The sequence below is a fragment of the Adiantum capillus-veneris genome, unplaced genomic scaffold (assembly GCF_014529385.1).
Source record: "Adiantum capillus-veneris isolate H3 unplaced genomic scaffold, ASM1452938v2 Hic_scaffold_840, whole genome shotgun sequence".
Classification (NCBI taxonomy): Eukaryota; Viridiplantae; Streptophyta; class Polypodiopsida; order Polypodiales; family Pteridaceae; genus Adiantum; species Adiantum capillus-veneris.
This window is the reverse complement of record NW_028221819.1, coordinates 27,711-33,770: the sequence shown is the minus strand read 5'-3', so window position 1 is coordinate 33,770 and position 6,060 is coordinate 27,711. Positions and strand designations below refer to the sequence as shown.

Here is a 6,060-nt window from a genome sequence, read left to right as displayed (position 1 = left end):
ACATATCATTCCTCTAATATCTCAATTTAGTTTATATATAAATGTTGGCTATATCACGCTTTAAAAATTGTCTTTCACTAATTCATATTCAATATATCCATGTATGTGCACACTAGAGCACTCAATATGTAAAATTGTCCTTGTGACACATAATGTACAGAATTAAACATAGGAAAGTGCTTAAGAAAAGAAGAATCACAACTTTTGAAGTTGAGTTGAATTAACAATCAAAATACACATCATATAAAGAAATTATACTCAGAGAAGTGCTTTAAAAAATAACCACAACTTTTAAAGGTGTTAAATTAACAATGAAAATAACAACATTGTCTCAAATGACTGAGCAAAAAATGATCTAGGGCAATGTTTGCCAATTAGAAAAACAATCCTTGGGATACACCAATAATCCTAAGAAGCATGAAAACAACATCTCATAAGTAGCCTTGGGGTACATGAAAGTATCTATGAGTGTGATTTCTTTGGTAGCACGCTGCACAAACAGGTATATCATAAATCCATATGCATAAGATCTATGGCACTTCCCATAGCTTGATCTTTTGGATGGATCATGCTCTGGGTCTTCAAATGGTGTATCACCTTGAGGCTGTTTTCCAAAAGTCACTTTCGGTTTTGGACATTGAATCTTTCGACCATCTGGCTTGCGTCCTCTTTTTTTACCCACATTTTGAGGACTGTTAGTAGATTTGGAGCACTCGCCAAGCTTGAGACTACCATTTTCAATAAAGAATCCAAATCACCTGTAGAAAAATTGAAAATGCCTGTGATGTGCTCTTTAACATCTTTGAAGAGTGGAAGCTTATCTTCCGAATATATTGACAAAGACCAATCCCATCGATGCAAAATGTTGTGCAAACTCTCCATAGTAAATAAAGAGCCACAAAGTCCAATTGAGCGTTGACTTGTGTGGACAGCATGAGCCCATCCAGGAGGTATGAATACTAGAGAACCTGCTTCAGCAACGAACCTTATATGCGGTTGTGGTAAAGGACAATTGGACTTTGTCATGCACTCTTTCCAAGAATGCATTGTAGCTTCATCATTCGGATCCCAAAAGAACCATGTCTTTTTCCCTTTGACTAGAGCCACCCATCCCGAAGTGCACAAGGGTTCTATATGTGATGCAATGAAAAAACCTTTATCTGTGTAATGTATGCCAATTTTTGACAATCCCTCCCCCCCATTTAGAATATTTAATAATTCTAAATACTTATCATCACAAATTTGTGGAAAACCATTGAAAGCTTCTAGAAGTGAAATTCCTAATGGTATACATTCATCAATGATAGCAACGCATGCACCTTTTTTATGCCTAAATACTTTATTATAAGTAAACATCTTTCTACCCTCGTGCTTATCAATAATGGATACTTTTTTTCTCCCTAAGTGCTGTCTAACATTTGCTATAAAGGTTTTTGGAGACAAAAGAACACTAGGGATGAAGGCATCTAGACAATTAGGGATAAGACATGGTTTCATGAGAGGGCGTTGAAAAAGGCCCTCCAAATTGTCAGGGATAGACATCTCCATATGATAGTCTACAAAATAAAAGACTATAATTTTAGAAAAACATACAATTGTACACCCCCTTTTAGTCTATCCAAAATATTAATCAACGTATGCATAGACAAGCTATGCACCAAAGTAGCCAACAGCTACAAAAACACCTTTAATTTCTTTTAAGAGTGCATTCAAAGAGATGAGTAGGTAGCTAATTAAGAAATGTATAAAAATATCAATTCATTAATGTAACAGTCTCTAAAGCTTGCTAAAGATAAACAATACTAGTTTAATAACCCTTATACAAAACAATCAACACTAAACGATATCAAGATCTAAAATAGCGATGTGAAAAAACATTGTCATGTCTCAGTAGATTTTCAAGCCACTTCACTAGTTTTCGCATTTAATTATTGAAACCAGCAACAAATTAGCATGTGTCCCTTGATGATAAATTTTTGGGCATGAGCTCCAAGAGATCATCAACGTTTAAAAATTAAATTATGTTCCCTAGTGATAATATTTTGGTCACGAGTTCCAAGCGATCCAGGACGTTTATGAATTCGTTCGTTCTTTCTCCTATTCTCTCATTCATGTTTTTTTGAGAGTGTGGATTTTATACCCTATGTGGTGGCACAATTAGTCATATGCCTAGCAATCTTAGAAGTACGTCTCTTATGATCTTTAAGGATTCACTTTCACATTGGTTTATAAAAGCCTTGCTTAAGCTTTAATCAAATTTCAAATAACAAGAAAATTTATCGCAATATCCATATAGTCCCGAGCAATCTCGCTTAGAGCAAGACATAGACCAAATCAAGGATGGGTAGAAACACGATCACACTGATAGTCGACAGAACAGTAGGATAGAAAGACGAGCCAGATCTCAACAAGGAGATCCACTCAAATCACTTTGACTATGAGTTGGGATTTCATTTGGTGGGGCAGGGCACAAATCACATTCCTAAGCCCAAATCGTTTTAGTGGAAATATATATTTCCCATATATTGTTGGTATGAAGTGATGGGATAGAAAAACTTTGACTATGAGCTGGGATTTCATTTGGTTATTAAACTAAACAAACATGGAATAGGTTTGCCAAAGTAAGTCTTGAGTTCTAAAATCCCAAAATAACCCATTATCTATTTTGGTTGGATTTGTTCAAGATTTTCTAATCTTTATTCTTTTGATGACAATTCAGATCCGTTTTTGCTTGCTTAGCATGTAACTTGTGACAAAATACCTCGCACTAAAGGCAATTAGGTCTAAAGATAATGAACCATCTTTTATTAATAGACAACCAGTATTCTCATGAAAAGTTGCAATTTTTTATCTGTGGGAATTTTGGAAAATTTGAAGGGCATTTTGGGAAAGGCAGCTGGCGCAGTATGTGGCACCTAGGGGTGGCAGACGTAGGTAGGCTATGGGATGTTGATGGGCACAACCTGTGCAAGTAGAGTTTGGGAGGTGGTGGGAGCAGCATTTGTCTATCAACGCCTTATGGCATCCACTCGAAACTACTGTGGACGCATGTGTCTATTTCTCTCTATCTCCAAGTGCCCACCAACATGCGCATGAGAAATTCCCATAGTAGGATGGGAGAGGGGGGTAGTCGGGGTAGTTGCAAAATATTTACAGGCCGCGGAAAAGGACTGGAGGATCACGCAAACAATCAATGGACTGTAGTAGGCAATGGGGCCCTGGTGGGAGACACGACCAAGGCTTGAGATGTGCAAGATGTGCATCTTGTATTGATAGATAGTGAGTCCTCTTATGAAAAGCTACAAATTTTTTTATATGTGGAGAGCTTTGATCTCAGAACAACGGGTGTTTTGGAAATTTTGGAAATTTTGAAGGACAGTTTGGGACCCAAGCCCTTTGTCCCCATGCATTTGTCCACCATGGGGCGCTTTCTCTTTTTTCCCCTCCAAGCAAGAGAACCACTCATAGAGCCGGCTCGTCGCATGCTGTCCCTTCGTCCCTACTTCGAGCTCACATCTGCCAGCATTGACTGAGGGAGAGACCGATGTGGGATGAGGAAAGGTGTTTTGTGCATGTGCAGTGCAGGTCTGGGAGGGCGTTGACAAAAGGATTGCAGGGGAACGGTGACAGAACGAAGGGCGACACACCTGCAAGGTGAGGGAACAACGGAGCGCTCCCTTGATTTTTTGTTTGGGAAAGGTAGTGACAGTCATCGCATCTCAATAGATTCCATGTATAAAAGTGCTCGTAGAGCCACTATATAGTAGGTGGATTAGCGTTAAAAAACAGTTATCATTTACCAAAGCCACATTGAGAAATTGAATAATAAAGATGAAACTACACATTATTCATGTCACTACCCACTTCGTAGCCAATGCGCTGCAGAAGCAAGCGATACGATATCTTGGACACCGTGCTCGATATAATTTTTTTTACAAGAACTTGAAACACCTACTCACGCCAAATTGTAGAGATGTTTTCTCACCTCCAAGTTCAAAATTTAGAGATTTTACGACTAAATACTTTACTTTAAGTAGGCCCCCACATGCTAAACAAAGGTAAATACTACAAATCCTTTGACACGTTTGTACTCAGCACATCCAAAATCTGCTGGTTAAATATCACTAGCTTTTAACTCCTTACACATAAGGATCAATCCTCCACAATAGCAATAACCAAATTAGAGATATAGAAATTTCTTACTTTGCAAGTTTGTAAGAGGGAACTTCAAAGCTGGCTGCTTTTGTTTGAGTAGAATCTACCAAGATCTCTTTTGGAAGGCAGAAGTTTAGTTTTGTTTTGTGAAGGTAAAGGTAACTCCATACTAGAAAATGAAATGTCTAGGGTCGTGTGAAACGAAGGCCATAATGAAATGGACAGACGACGACGAACGCAAGCCTTGTAGGTGGTGATTGGCCGCATAGTTCCAAGTGGCGAAGGTGAGGAATGTGAGTGTGTGTGAGGCAATTGAGCAACAACCTTGTTTTCTTTTAATGCTTGTGTGTGACGTAGAAAGAAGGGATGCTATCCCGACATGCTAACTGGGTTTACTTGTTTGATGCCTAAATTCATGGGTTCAAGCATGGGACACCGTTTTTCACTAGGAACCTTAGTCAACCCTTAAAGAGAGGTGTAATCTCAAAAGATTCCACCATATAACATCCCAAGCCATGGGCATATAGTCTGATTGGAATCACCACATATCACTATATGATTTTCGATTATCACAAGCACCATTGATTCCATTAGACCAGCATGCCAATGTTGTATAGGCTAGATAGAAACTCTTTTGTTATTGAAATTTTCTTAATAGCAAGCATGCCTACCAGCTTGGGACATAAGAAGCAATAAATTATTTTAACATCCTATACCTACACCGTTTTGGCAAAATTCCTCATGAGAACATTTGAAAGCATTAAATTATTTTAGCATGCATAGTATTCCCAAACCATTAACCAAAAACACTAACCTGGCACTTAAGTGAGTTAATTTCGTTGGTCGTTCAAGCAAACTCCGGCAAAATTTAGTTGTTCGTTGCTTGACACACTCTCGAGCAAATACAAGCTTCTTCTACAAAACCCAAACCAACGATGAGGGGTAAGCAGTAGATACACTAAGAATTGATAAGCATGATCAATTGAAGAGGATTACCAGATGACCGTCGTAGCAAGAAGAAGAGGCCCTGAAGTGTCTCTCTCTCTTTTTCTGTCGATCTCTCTCTCTCTCTGCCTGATTTGTTGGTGCAGAAATCGATACCAAGGCCAATCACTCTCTCTCTCTCTCTCTCTCTCTCTCTCTCTCTCTCTCTCTCTCTCTCTCTCTCTCTCTCTCTCTAAAAATCCATTTGAGCCCTGTCCCTCGTCCCCCGTTCCCCGTTCCGGAAAGCGTCATAGGAGTATTATAGTTTTCCTAACAAGATTGTCATAGCTTAGAGTCCACAAGATTGTCTTCTAATATGGTGCTTGTAATGGTAATAATTATGCTCATCTAAAGTCCAATGGAGTGCCAACAAAAACCATAGAGGAAATGAGGCCAAGTGTACTTCCCTCACACAACATATCCTCATTCAAAGAGGACATCTATTCAAACACGTGGCAAGATCCAAGGCGTAGGAGGTGCTATCCGGCACCTAAGTTTGTTTGCTCAATGTGCAATAAGGGAGATATAGATTGGCATGTGGAGCTATATGGTTGCAGGCAAGATATGTCGTTGCTAGTCATAGCATGGAGTTATGACATGCAACGAAACACAAGTGAGGAGTATATAGAAACTCCTAGCCTAGACAGGGATATCATCATGTTTGGTATGGGTAAATTGCAATTGTCTAGAAGTACTCAACACTACTTGGCATGGGAGGTGGAGCTCTCCAAAAAAATGGAGAACTTGCAACTATGTGGCCCTATCGACATTCCTGGAGGTGGAGGAAATCTAATTGATGACTTCAAAATAGTACGTATTCTTCCTGTTATCTTTTTGTGTAATTACCTTTTTGAAAATTGTTATGTATCAGGACACCCAATATGCTATATGGTAGGGAGATCGCATTGCCATACCCTCGAT

The 6,060-nt window shown here is 39.0% G+C and overlaps 1 pseudogene; it reads right to left on the bottom strand.

The window, feature by feature from the left end:
• Positions 1 to 331: 331 nt before the first annotated feature.
• LOC147416540 (uncharacterized) lies at positions 332 to 3,713 on the bottom strand (annotated as a pseudogene).
• Between the last annotated feature and the right edge of the window lie 2,347 nt (positions 3,714 to 6,060).